Genomic DNA, 14,795 nt, shown 5'->3' on the forward strand with positions numbered 1-14,795 from the left:
CCTATATTCCCCTATTGGCCTAAAATCCCTAAGTACCACCAAAGTATGACTACAAAACTAAAAGTACTTGACAATTTTGGCCACCTTACCTCAAGTCCTCTCATAGGACTTCTGAAAGAACACATACAACTCAAGAAGCCCCAAGTAGGCCACAATTTCCAACAGGTATTTTTGAGTCAAATCAACACCACCAAATCAGATTTCCTGAGAACTCAACCAAACATACCCAATTACCAAAGGTCTAGACTGTATACAATCAAGCAACTCTGCAATCCAATACCCACCTTAGCAAACAGCTAACCTCAACAGAGCACAAAACTATCAAGTTACAATCACACAGCCAACAATTAGATCACGAAAATAAGGTGTTGAAATCTATTGTGATGAAATGAGAACTTGGGAGGGTTCACTCTTCTTACCTAAAGATCCTCGAAGAACCCAAGCGCTGACTCCATGGTCGACCAGCCCAAGCATGTAGAGATTATTCAAAAGGGTAGGTAGTAATCTGGAGGTGCAACAGTTTCCAGAGTGCTAGAGAAAAATCAGCGCCAAAACTTCCACCATCTTATATATATCCAAAACGACGCTCCGGTATCTGGCCTCCAAAACCAGAGGTCCTCCCCTTTAAAGGCTCCACTTCAAGATCTCAAGAAAAGTAAGACCCCCCCCCAGTGGCTGGAGTGTGTATTGTGGGAGTCAAGTGTCTATCCCAGTGCACCTAGTTTATAAGAATCTATATTCAACACCATTAACTCTATTGAGAGAAAATCCCAGTTACGAAAATAATCACACCCCTGTGTAAGTCAAGGCCTCCTTAATCAACAACATTTTTATTTTGTCAATAAGGTCCATACCACACTTCTGACATATTTCATAAAATATCACCATTTAATATTCTAAACATGTACATAAACAAATGCATACATTTTCAAATGACCTTGCCTTTTCCCCACAGATATCAAATAGAAATCAGAAGAATATCTATTAAACATACCTGAAAACCTGATTTTGGTGGCCTTAAAAGTACACTTACCCTATAATATAGCGTGATTCATATATCAAAGTATATGATCACATTCTAAAGTTGTCATATTGAGAAACAATGATAGAAACATTTTACTTCTCAACCTCAAGTAGACTGTAAGTAATTATTCAAATTTCAAAATTTAACGACCTGGCTATTAGCTCAGACATTACATAATGTGGGTTAAAGGCTAACTAGAACACTTGCTATTCATCATAATGACACGTTGGCTAGCTGCAGCAAACATTAGAAAAGTAAGCCTAATGCAATAAAAAGTTTTGATGACTTTGTTCACTTGAGATGGCTAAAGAAAAAAACACAAACTTCAAACAAAATGACTGTTACCAACCTGACATGGCGCGCGCTCCTCTGCTCTTTGGGGCTTGAAAACTCCAGAATCCGATAGCTGCTAATCACAACGTATTAGTTGACTGCACAAACTTCTTGTCACACAGCCCACAACACCAACTCACGTTTTTCAGAACAAATTCAAAAAAGCCACACCGAATTTCAGCTGTCTAAAATGCTTCATGAAGGCTGTGGTAAATTCAAAGACTGCCCATTACCACTGCTGCAATGCCCATTATCACAAGTGTCTGTGGTGCTGCATCAGCATTCATCTTCCATCAGTTCAACAATTTTTTTCCCCTCGTGTAAGACACCTCTGTGTTGATATCTTATGTGGAAAAAAAAAAAATAAATACACACACACACACATTATATTAATTAATTATATTCTTATTGAAAGATGATACAGTAAACATATTAAAAATATTTCAGTGCAAATTTTCTGGTTCAACTTACAATGAACACTAATTATACAACTTTGCTATAAAAACTTTATCATGGAGGTAGTTTAGACCAGTTCTAAAAAAAATATCACTCAACACTAAACACACCCTTGTATTTACAGAAACTTTGAAAAAGCTAAACTTTTTAAGAAATATAATTCTGTTTAAAAATTTCTACAAAAAACAATAAACAAATTTCTTAAAATTGTGTTATTTGTGTTTGGTAGATTATTTCCTGGTTGTAACAATGCTTCTGGGCAATAAATCTTATACAGTTGGAAAGCCTGTTAAATGATGCCACATTTACCTTTTAAAGAGGCGCAACCCACATTCTCAGCTCTACTGCTCATCCCACAAATGCATGTTCCTTACAAATGTGGCACCGTTTAAAGGGGAAATTAACAGGCTTTCCAACGGTATGAGATAAACTGCCAAGAAGCATTGTTACAACAAGAAAAAAATAATCTACCAAACACAAATTTCCTTACTTTTTATGCCAAGTTCATTTTTATAAGATACTCTTTGCAGTTATTTGACATTATTTCATTTGCATTTTGCCAGTCTTTGCTTTCATTATTGTTTTTATGGATTTTGCTGATAAGGTCTTTTGCTTCTGGAATCTCTCTAGAGTCTGCTTCGTGGTTTGCTTGAGTTTTGACAGAAGTTTCAAGGGTGGGTGGGTCTTAGAAGACTACATTCACCGTGAATCTCCTTTGGTCATCGATTTTGGACTTACAGGTGCTCTGAAACCTCCTCTGGGACCTAGCCATGCCCACCCCACCCCTAAATGGGACAAGCTTTTTTCCCCATACACAGCATCAGGTTAATTATCACTGTTCTGTATTAACCCTGTCATACTACCATAGCTACAGCTTTTTTAGTTAGCTTTCTAGTAACCGCCAACGCGCTGTCTGCCGCTGGGTTCTCTTGCCTGACCCGTGGAAGCTTTTTTCGCAGGACAAATTTGCCCGTTCTTTACCATGACCCTACTAACCTCTGTATTTTTTTGTTCCCTTTGTCTGGTTTTCTTTCTCCTGTCTCTCTCTCATGCTTTGAGCTGTCCTGCTGCTCTCCAGGTGTTGCCCTGATCCAGCCCCTGTGTATCCTGTACAAGATCCTGGCCTTGTCTCATCTACACTATCATGCTTGGCCATGCTGTTTTACCTCAGATTAACTCTGCACCTACTTTTAACTCACACAGAATCCCTGATCACCTTCTCCTTCCTCAGACTCATACATCACTAATGTACTACATTTACATTACATCATCTGTCACCATTTCACTTTTACTTCTGTTCTGTTCTCTGTTGTGTCTCCGGTGTCGACCCGAGGAGGATGGGTTCCCCGTATGAGTCTTGGTTCCTTCCAAGGTTTCTTCCTCATGTGCTGAGGGAGATTTTCCTTGCCACTGTTGCCCCTGGCTTGCTCATAGGAGGCTTGGACCCGGATCTCTGTAAAGCTGCTTTGTGACGACTTTTTGTTGTGAAAAGCGCTATATAAATACAATTTGATTTGAATTAAATTTTAGTATTAAATAGCTGTTACAAACATTATAATAAATAGCTGAATGGTCTGAAGATATTGCAGATGCTCATATTTCTTCCCTATGTGTTTTTTCTCCATTCAGTTTACTAGAATTTTAAAAGGCTTATATAAGTGATTTGTGCAAAATATTTATGGTCTTGCTTAATGTAATTATTATACTGTCTAGATAAAGTTTTATACAATTTCTTGTGTTGTCAAATATGCATTTTTTCAACACACTATATATAGCAGGAAGTTAAAAAAAAACCAGAAGTTTAAAAAAGTGCAGGAACATATGTTTGCAATCTGGAATAAATAATACAAAACATAAATTAATTGTTATACTGACACAATTCCCAAAGTTTAAAGTCTGCATATTAAATACCAAACACAATGTTATTTTCAAAACACACACAGTGTATATATATACATATATTTATATATATATATATATATATATATATATATATATATATATATATATATATATATATATATATATATATATATGCCATAGCAAAACTAGCACTAAATGTTAATCCATATTTACAAGCACAATACTGGAGTTTTCTGTTCTTTTTTAAATGCTGAAGCAGTTACTTTTTGTTCTTGTTTCATCAGAAAATAACTGTCACTCTGTTTAAGGTGGAACAGGAGAAATTTTAACTGGATGCTAGCTAACATTAGCAGACGCTAACATACAAATATACTGTAAAAAACATAATAATAAAATAACAATTAAAATTTAAGCAGTACATTTCTTCGTAGATGTCTTTCAGTAACTGTAAAACATTTATTTAAATTATTTGCAATTTGCTAAGACACATGGAAGACCTTTACATCCTGAGGTAGTGATAGCTTACAACCCGGTCTCACACCTACTCGTGATATAGTCACATATATAGGAGACTGCAATTCATGCTGAAAATATGCGATATGTCATGAATTGTAGATTACTATATCACGAGTAGGTGTGAGACCGGGCTGTAGCTTAACATTACTGGCTGATGTAACTTTGCTAACTGACAAAGCAACACATTTATGATTAAAACCAATATTTAACAAAAAATATATTCATTAAGCACATGTAAAATGTTGTATTCTAATCAAATGATATTTAAAAGAGACCGTAGCAAACTGGCTTCAATGGGAAAGCTCCATGGCTGGCGTTGCCAGCTCCCGCACGAGTTATGCACAGGGGCCATGTCTTCATTAATTCAGACTTATTATCCTGGATTTAAGTCCTTTATAGAGTATTTAATTATTTTTTTATAACGTCTCTTCCTTACACATGTAAACAATCGTACACACAAAAAAACGTGTGTATTTGTATAACTAAAAATGTGAGTCTGTAAACAAGTTTTAGTCCCCACACCGAGATTATATCCATCTACACACAGACAAAGAGAGAGTCCACCAGTTTCGCTACACTACACTTTGTTTGGGTTTTTATGTACTGTTTCTAATTCTATATTTTTGTTGTGATATCAGTTATAATTGAATATGTATTTTGTCTCGTTCACCAGTGATATTTTTCAGTTACTGTAGTTAAAACAGCATTTAACTAATCCATACGGGCCTACTTACATATTCATGATAGGATTTACATCACACACTGTAGCTGACACGAAACATAAATCCTTTGTGAACGTAGTCCCTACGTTTCATCTGAATTATTCATAACATAGTGAGCGAAGCACTGACCTATGGCTACGTTGAGCCCTACGTGAGCAGTGTGAAGACAGCAATATTAGTAAGCTGATCCCCATAGCAACTGGAAGTTAATTTTTCACAATAAAAAACCTCTGGTGTTTAGTACCTTAAAATTTGTAAACATGCATAATATTATATAACTTCATTCATAACATGCTCTAAAGCTTTTCATAATTTTATATCAAACAAACATCACTATTCTCTCACACTATGTGTGACACATACTGAGATTTGACATTGATAAATTATGTGCATTCTTTTAATAGCATACTGCTAAACAATACAGTGTCAATACAAACCCATGGTGAAATTAACTTTCCAGATCCTCCTCTTTCTGTAAACATGTATATGTTAAAATATACATTAAATTACTTATGTTTTATTTAATTATGTGTATCTACTTCTATATATACATTAAGAGAGGATAAATCTCCTTCAAAATGAAATTGAACAAAAAATTCTAAATTATAAAAGGGCTTTTTCAGCAGTTCAGTGGTGGTTGAAATGAGGGGTTTATATATATATATATATATATATATATATATATATATATATATGTGTGTGTGTGTGTGCGTGCGTGCTTTTAAACGTATTTATATATGTATAATGTTTATACAAAATCTCATAAAAAAACATGGTCAAATCCAACACGCTTAGAGACCAACGGCATTCCATACACCTGGACCCCCATGACTACTGACGAAGAACACTCCCAGCTCTGTTTTCTGACTGTGACTCTGAGCCGAGTGTAGTCAATTCACAAAAAAACATTATAAGAACGCAGTACCAAAGCATGGCCCACTGAATTTACTGCTGAAAAAAGATCTTTTTTAATTCAGATTTTTTTTGTTCAATTTAATTTTGAAGGAGATTTATCCTCTCTTAACATATATAAGTATATACACATAATTAAATAACACATGAGTAAATTAATGTATATTTAAACATAGTATACATGTTTACAGAAAGAGGAGGATCTGGAAAGTTAATTTCACTATGGGTTTGTATTGACACCGTATTGTTTAGCAGTATGCTATTAAAATAATGCACATAATTAATCAATGTGAATGAATTACGCCTCAGTATGTGTCACACACATATGAATAGTGAATAGTGATGTTTGTTTGTTATAAAATTATGGAAAGCTTTAGAGCATGTTATGAATGAAGTTATATAATAATATGCATGTTTACAAATTTTAAGGTACTAAACACCAGTTTTTTTATTGTGAAACATAAACTTCCAGTTGCTATGGGGATCAGCTTACTAATATTGCTGTCTTCACACTGCTCATGTAGGGCTCAACGTAGCCACAGGTCAGTGCTTAGCTCACTATGTTATGAATAATTCAGATGAAACGTAGGGACTACGTTCACAAAGGATTTATGTTTCGTGTCAGCTACAGGGTGTGATGTAAATCCTATCATGAATATGTAAGTACGCCCGGATTTGAGGCCTCCCATTGGCAAAAACCTTAAGAAGCGTGTAAACGTGTCAATTTTGGTCACGTTATCACGACAAAATTTTACGTGTCAACACGCAAATTTTTAATAACGTGTTAACGAGCATGTGTTCACACGTTTAGAGCCCAACGCTGTTCTATAAGAGACCAACGCCATTCCATACACCTGGACCCCCATGACTGCTGACGAAGTGACACTGAGCCTGCTGTGGGCCAGCGCTGTTTTCTGACTCTGACTCTGAGTGTAGTCAATTCACAAAAAAACATTATAAGAACACAGTACCAAAGCATGTCTCAATGTTGCATGTAGGTATTTTAGTATTGAATTCCTCTGTTTTTTTGTTTTTTTTTTCATTTGTTTTAAATTATGCTTCAAAGGAATACATCTACAAATGAGTATGTGCAAGTGTGTAAAGCTCTGATATTTAAGTACCCTTTTCTGAAGGAAAATGAGTAAGATAGGGATATCCAAACTCAGATATTTCTGTAATGGTAATTTTTATATGTCTCTGTTGAAAGAACTTGTCTGCTTGTTTGTCTGTATGTTAATTTCTAATCATCAACAGAACTCACAAACTAAGTGTATGTCAGGTCAGCTCGAGGTCAATGCTTTATTAGAACAAACCACATCTTGTATATCAAACTGAGATGTCTCTAAGGAAACTAAGCTTGCAGAAACATCGAGTGATTATCTTATGGTTATGACGTATAAACTACCTATATAAATATCTCTGTGAAAACATCTTCTTTGTCCACATTCACATAGTACTCTCTGCTATTGTATGTTGACCACCTTAAGGTTAAATAAACTACTTTCTGATTCCAAATGCTCTGTTAGATTTCAATTCTTAATACTTGTCCTTATTTTCTCCATCACAATTTCAAAAAATACATATCAAATTCAAATGTGTACGCAGTACACATTTTAAAATGCTTGTGACAATGATACATGTGTACGTTGAACGTTTTCAAATCTATGCCTTCTTTTTTTGTACAAGACTCTGTATAATCAGTAATGTTGGAATTGAAATGTCCAAAATTGGAATAATCTGAAATATTTAACATGGAAAAGGTTAAGTACTAGCTGCCCGAGTACCATTTTCAAATGACCAATCATATGTTGCATTAACTTAATAAAAAATAAATAAAAACTACACTGACATACTCCCATCTGGCCACAAATGGGAGTATGTGTCCACAATTCCATTTAGACCTAACAGGTGGTGGTGGGGTCTTAGTTCCGAAAGGCCATTTAATCGAGAAAATAGCAGTTGCTTACCTCTTCGTAGTACCACACCATCCCAATCCACATATATGATACGCTGCTTGGTGGACCTTATCGGCCTAGCGCGCAGCGGCCCCTAGACGATTTTTTTTGCAGAGCCCGGGGTCGAGTCCTGGGCACACGTGGTGGGAGCTAAAAATCCTCAAAGTTTCGGCCTTTTACCCGCAATTTTGCATCAATCCACCAGGTGGCTCCCGGAACGTCCCGATTCCAATATATTCCATTACATTCCATTACAGGCAAATATATTGGGATTGGGATGGCGTATAAATATATATCATTCGTTGAAGTGTTTTGTAATGTTTTTAATACTTTTAACATACCCAACATCCATAGACATTAACATTTTAAAGTGTTGGCTACTTTGATAAGGCAACACAAAAGTCCTTTCACAAAGTTTCCAACTATCTTTGATATATTTATAATGCCAGTAAACCAACAAACACGTAACCACAGTGAGCCAGCCTGCCCTTCTGAAACTCTTGTCCGAACGCCTTACTTTAAGATTTTCAAGTTAGCTAATGTTACTGCTGCATTACTTAAGGTGGAAGCGAAAAATGTAAAAGCTTCTGAGCGAACACCAGTCAGAATCCGAATGTTAAACAATACACCTGCATATAGTCAGCACAAAAAGATTGCTCACACATTAAAATCATGCCCAAGACAATGGAACGACGACGTTCAGAAGTAAGTTATAATCCAGCGTCAGGTAATTTAATGTGGAAGCGAAGAGTTGCAATACAACATTGAGCTTCTGGGCAACCTCAATGTTAAGAATCAGTAGTTTAAATTATACAAGCACATACAGGTGCTGGTCATAAAATTTGAATGTATGCAAGACATGGGTTTCATCTGTCATATTCCTTATGCCAAGCCACTCTTGAACAAGAGACAGCGTCAGGAAAAAGGACTGGACTGCTCCTGAGTGGTCCAAAGTTATGTTCCCTGATTAAAGTAAATTAGATTAGATTAGATTCAACTTCATTGTCATTGTGCAGAGTACAATACAGGGCCAATGAAATGTAGTTAGCATCTAACCAGAAGTGCAATATATAACATTATTTACATAATTTACATAAAGTGCAGTAGTGATATTATAGTGATTTTCGTGCCCTGCCCAGGCAGCGTTTATGGTAGATGTCCTCGAAGGAACTTGAAACTGGACACCTCATCCACTGCAGTTCCGGTGATGTAAATGGGGGCGTGAGCTTGATTCCTAGTCCGTCTGAAGTCCATGATGATCTCCTTTGTTTTGAGCGTGTTTAGTACCAGGTTATTGTTTTGGCACCACAAGGACAGATGCTGTACTTCATCCCGGTAGGGCGTTTCATTATTGTCTGTAATCAAGCCTATCACCATGGTGTCATCTGCGAATTTGACTACGGTGTTTGAACCATAGGCAGGTACACAGTCATGGGTGAAGAGAGAGTACAGAATCGGGCTAAGAACACAACCTTGTGGAATGCCAGTGTTCAAGGTGATGGTTGATGAATGAAGTTTGCCTAATCTAACAGATTGAGGTCTGTTAGACAGGAAGTCTAAAATCCAGTGGCAGAGTGATGTGCTGATACCCAGATGGTTGAGTTTGGATATCAGCATAGACGGAATTGTTCTGTTGAATGCAGAACTAAAATCGATTAACAGCATACTCACCTATGAGTTTTGACAGTCAAGTTGGGTTAGTGCAGTGGGTAGTGCTGTTGAGATAGCGTCCTCGGTGGATCTGTTGCTATGATAAGCAAACTGGTGTGGGTCCAGCGTAGCAGGCAGGCAGGATTTCAAGTGAGAAATAACTAGTCTTTTAAAGCACTTGGAAATTATTGGGGTGAGTGCTACAGGTCACAAGTCATTAAAGTCTGAAGCAGTAGAATGCTTAGGCACAGGCACAATAATGGCTGACTTAAAGATAGATGGTACAGCTGCCTGGGCAAGCGAAACATTAAAGATGTGAGAGAAGACACCCGCAAGTTCCACAGCACAAGCTCTTAGCACACGGCCAGGTACACCATCAGGGCCAGCTGCCTTCCGTGCATTCACTCTGCTCAGCATGCGACTGATGTCCAAAGTGGAAAGTACAAGTGGGTTGTCGTCGGTGGAGGATCGTTTATTGAAGATATCAATATCATCTGGTCGAAACGAGTGTAAAAGTTGTTCAGCTCATCAGGGAGTCAAGCACTGTTGGTACATGGAACAAAGCTAGTTGGTTTATAGTCAGTCAGGGTGTTGTTCCCTACCACATACGCCGAGGGTCAGAGGAGGTAAAGTGCTCCTCAATCCGGCGTTTGTAGCAGTGCTTGGCTATAGCTATTAGTCTCTTCGTATTGCCAGGAACTCCAGTGGGCGGTACAAAGGACGCTCGTACCCTGAGCGCTTCTATGCTGAGGGATGCCATGGTAAGAAATCTCAGACCACCAGTCTTGTTTTTTGCCCTTCTTTTGTACGCATTAGGTTTTTTCATTTATGTGCATCTGCTTTTGTTTTTTTTGTGAATCAGGACCGGCGTTTGTAGCAGTGCTTGGCTATAGCTATTCCTCTCCTCAGGTTAGCTCTGACCAAGCTGTATGCTTCCCGGCATCCTGATCTGAAGGCAGCATCTCTGGCTTTGAGCAGATTGCGAACCTCTCTGTTCATCCAGGGCTTCTGATTAGGGAATGTTAATTATTATGGCAAACTTAAAATTAATGATTAAGTATCACCAGGAAGGAAGATCGACACTCAAAGAATTCTTTGAGGAGAAGAGAGGAATAAGACAGACAGTCAAAGATTGCGTGAATCCGGTGTTTGTGCAGTGAATGTTAATTTCCAAAAGTGTCTGTCTGTCGTAGCTGTAGTTCGCATAAGTTATTTGCGCAAGAAAACTGGAGATAGCTAAGTACAGAAGTATAACATCACTAAAACTGGTAAGACGCTGAGCCTCGCAGTGTGATCGCGATGCCATCTTGGTCCTGGAAGACCAAGGACCATTTCCTATAGAAATCAAGGTCCCAGAATCTGGAGGAAGAGAGGAGAGGCACGGAATCCACATTGTTCGAGGTACCCTGTAAAGTTTCCACAGTCAGTGGCGGTTTGGTGTCCCATGTCATCTGCTGGTGTGGGTCCACTTTATTTTCTGAGGTCCAAGGTCAACGCAGCCGCCTACCAGGGAGATTTAGATTACTTTATGCTTCCTTATGCTTCCAAGTGAGGTGGGTTAGTGCAGTGTGTAGTGCTGTTGAGATAGCGTCCTCGGTGGATCTGTTGCAACGATAAGCAAACTGGTGTGGGTCCAGCGTAGCAGGCAGGCAGGATTTCAAGTGAGAAAGAACTAGTCTTTTAAAGCACTTGGAAATTATTGGGGTGAGTGCTACAGGTCGAAAGTCATTAAAGTCTGAAGCAGTAGAATGCTTAGGCACAGGCACAATAATGGCTGACTTAAAGATAGATGGTACAGCTGCCTGGGCAAGCGAAACATTAAAGATGTGAGCGAAGACACCCGCAAGTTCCACAGCACAAGCTCTTAGCACACGGCCAGGTACACCATCAGGGCAAGCTGCCTTCCGTGCATTCACTCTGCTCAGCATGCGACTGACGTCCGAAGTAGAAAGTACAAGTGGGTTGTCGTCGGTGGAGGATCGTTTATTGAAGATATCAATATCATCTGGTCGAAACGAGTGTAAAAGTTGTTCAGCTCATCAGGGAGTCAAGCACTGTTGGTACATGGAACAAAGCTAGTTGGTTTATAGTCAGTCAGGGTGTTGTTCCCTACCACATACGCCGAGGGTCAGAGGAGGTAAAGTGCTCCTCAATGCGGCGTTTGTAGCAGTGTTTGGCTATAGCTATTAGTCTCTTCGTATTGCCAGGAACTCCAGTGGGCGGTACAAAGGACGCTCGTACCCTGAGCGCTTCTATGCTGAGGGATGCCATGGTAAGAAATCTCAGACCACCAGTCTTGTTTTTTGCCCTTCTTTTGTACGCATTAGGTTTTTTCATTTATGTGCATCTGCTTTTGTTTTTTTTGTGAATCAGGACCGGCGTTTGTAGCAGTGCTTGGCTATAGCTATTCCTCTCCTCAGGTTAGCTCTGACCAAGCTGTATGCTTCCCGGCATCCTGATCTGAAGGCAGCATCTCTGGCTTTGAGCAGAGTGCGAACCTCTCTGTTAATCCAGGGCTTCTGATTAGGGAATGTTAATTATTATGGCAAACTTAAAATTAATGATTAAGTATCACCAGGAAGGAAGATCGACGCTCAAAGAATTCTTTGAGGAGAAGAGAGGAATAAGACAGACAGTCAAAGATTGCGTGAATCCGGTGTTTGTGCAGTGAATGTTAATTTCCAAAAGTGTCTGTCTCTCGTAGCTGTAGTTCGCAAGAGTTATTTGCGCAAGAAAACTGGAGATAGCTAAGTACAGAAGTATAACATCACTAAAACTGGTAAGACGCTGAGCCTCGCAGTGTGATCGCGATGCCATCTTGGTCCTGGGAGACCAAGGACCATTTCCTATAGAAATCAAGGTCCCAGAATCTGGAGGAAGAGAGGAGAGGCACGGAATCCACATTGTTCGAGGTACCCTGTAAAGTTTCCACAGTCAGTGGCAGTTTGGTGTCCCATGTCATCTGCTGGTGTGGGTCCACTTTATTTTCTGAGGTCCAAGGTCAACGCAGCCGCCTACCAGGGAGATTTAGATTACTTTATGCTTCCTTATGCTTCCAAGCGAGGTAGGTTAGTGCAGTGTGAAGTGCTGTTGAGATAGCGTCCTCGGTGGATCTGTTGCTACGATAAGCAATTTGGTGTGGGTCCAGCGTAGCAGGCAGGCAGGATTTCAAGTGAGAAAGAACTAGTCTTTTAAACCCCTTGGAAGTTATTGGGGGAAGTTATCATTCACTCTGCTCAGCATGTGACTGACGTCCGAATTGGAAAGTACAAGTGGGTTGTCGTCGGTGGAGGATCGTTTATTGAAGATATCAATATCATCTGGTCGAAACGAGCGTAGAAGTTGTTCAGCTCATCAGGGAGTGAAGCACTGTTGGTAGATGGAACAAAGCTAGTTGGTTTATAGTCAGTCAGGGTGTGTATTCCCTGCCACATACGCCGAGGGTCAGAGGAGGTAAAGTGCTCCTCAATCCGTCGTTTGTAGCAGTGCTTGGCTATGGCTATTAGTCTCTTCATATTGCCAGGGACTCCAGTGGGCGGTACAGAGGACGCTTGTACCCTGAGCGCTTGTTGATGCATTTCAGGACAGAGTTAGTGTAGGTGTCCAAGTGGATGTGTGAGCCTGTGCAGGCTCGGGCAGCATACTCACTCCAGTCGGTGTGCTGGAACTGTTGCTGAAGGAAGGAGTCAGCCCCATCCATCCAGAACTTTACAGTTCTGGTTGAAGGCTTAATCCTCTGCATGACTGGAGTGTATTTGGGAAGCAGGAACAAAGAAAGATGATCGGAAAGTCCAAGATGGGGGAGGGGTGTTGTTTTGAAGCTGGTTAAAGTCCAACCGATGCTGAATCCGGTGTCTGTGCAGTGAATGTTAATTTCCAAAAGTGTCTGTCTGTCGTAACTGTAGTTCGCAAGAGTTATTTGCGCAAGAAAACTGGAGATAGCTAAGTACAGAAGTATAACATCACTAAAACCGGTAAGACGCTGAGCCTCGCAGTGTGATCGCGATGCCATCTTGGTCCTGGAAGACCAAGGACCATTTCCTATAGAAATCAAGGTCCCAGAATCTGGAGGAAGAGAGGAGAGGCACGGAATCCACATTGTTCGAGCTACCCTGTAAAGTTTCCACAGTCAGTGGCGGTTTGGTGTCCCATGTCATCTGCTGGTGTGGGTCCACTTTATTTTCTGAGGTCCAAGGTCAACGCAGCCGCCTACCAGGGAGATTTAGATTACTTTATGCTTCCTTATGCTTCCAAGCGAGGTGGGTTAGTGCAGTGTGTAGTGCTGTTGAGATAGCGTCCTCGGTGGATCTGTTGCAACGATAAGCAAACTGGTGTGGGTCCAGCGTAGCAGGCAGGCAGGATTTCAAGTGAGAAAGAACTAGTCTTTTAAAGCACTTGGAAATTATTGAGGTGGGTTATGCAGTGTGTAGTTCTGTTGAGAGCGAAGACACCCGCAAGTTCCACAGCACAAGCACTCAGCACACGGCCAGGTACACCATCAGGGCCAGCTGCCTTCCGTGCATTCACTCTACTCAGCATGCGACTGACGTCCGAAGTGGAAAGTACAAGTGGGTTGTCATCGGTGGAGGATCGTTTATTGAAGATATCATTATCATCTGGTCGAAACGAGCGTAAAAGTTGTTCAGCTTATCAGGGAGTGAAGCACTGTTGGTAAATGGAACAAAGCTAGTTGGTTTATAGTCAGTCAGGGCGTGTATTCCCTGCCACATACGCCGAGGGTCAGAGGAGGTAAAGTGCTCCTCAATCCGGCGTTTGTAGCAGTGCTTGGCTATAGCTATTAGTCTCTTCATATTGCCAGGAACTCCAGTGGGCGGTACAAAGGACGCTCGTACCCTGAGCGCTTCTATGCTGAGGGATGCCATGGTAAGAAATCTCAGACCACCAGTCTTGTTTTTTGCCCTTCTTTTGTACGCATTAGGTTTTTCCATTTATGTGCATCTGCTTTTGTTTTTTTTGTGAATCAGGACCGGCGTTTGTAGCAGTGCTTGGCTATAGCTATTCCTCTCCTCAGGTTAGCTCTGACCAAGCTGTATGCTTCCCTGCATCCTGATCTGAAGGCAGCATCTCTGGCTTTGAGCAGAGTGCGAACCTCTCTGTTCATCCAGGGCTTCTGATTAGGGAATGTTAATTATTATGGCAAACTTAAAATTAATGATTAAGTATCACCAGGAAGAAAGATCGACGCTCAAAGAATTCTTTGAGGAGAAGAGAGGAATAAGACAGACAGTCAAAGATTCTCTCTTATCTCTTGAATTTATTGAACAAATCCAAGCCATATATAGGACCCCAGTCACGTACACCATTATTAGATCATGTCTCGTTCCATCAACCCAAACATTCCCT

This window comes from Hoplias malabaricus, unplaced genomic scaffold, assembly GCF_029633855.1.
Source record: "Hoplias malabaricus isolate fHopMal1 unplaced genomic scaffold, fHopMal1.hap1 scaffold_237, whole genome shotgun sequence".
NCBI lineage: Eukaryota > Metazoa > Chordata > Actinopteri > Characiformes > Erythrinidae > Hoplias > Hoplias malabaricus.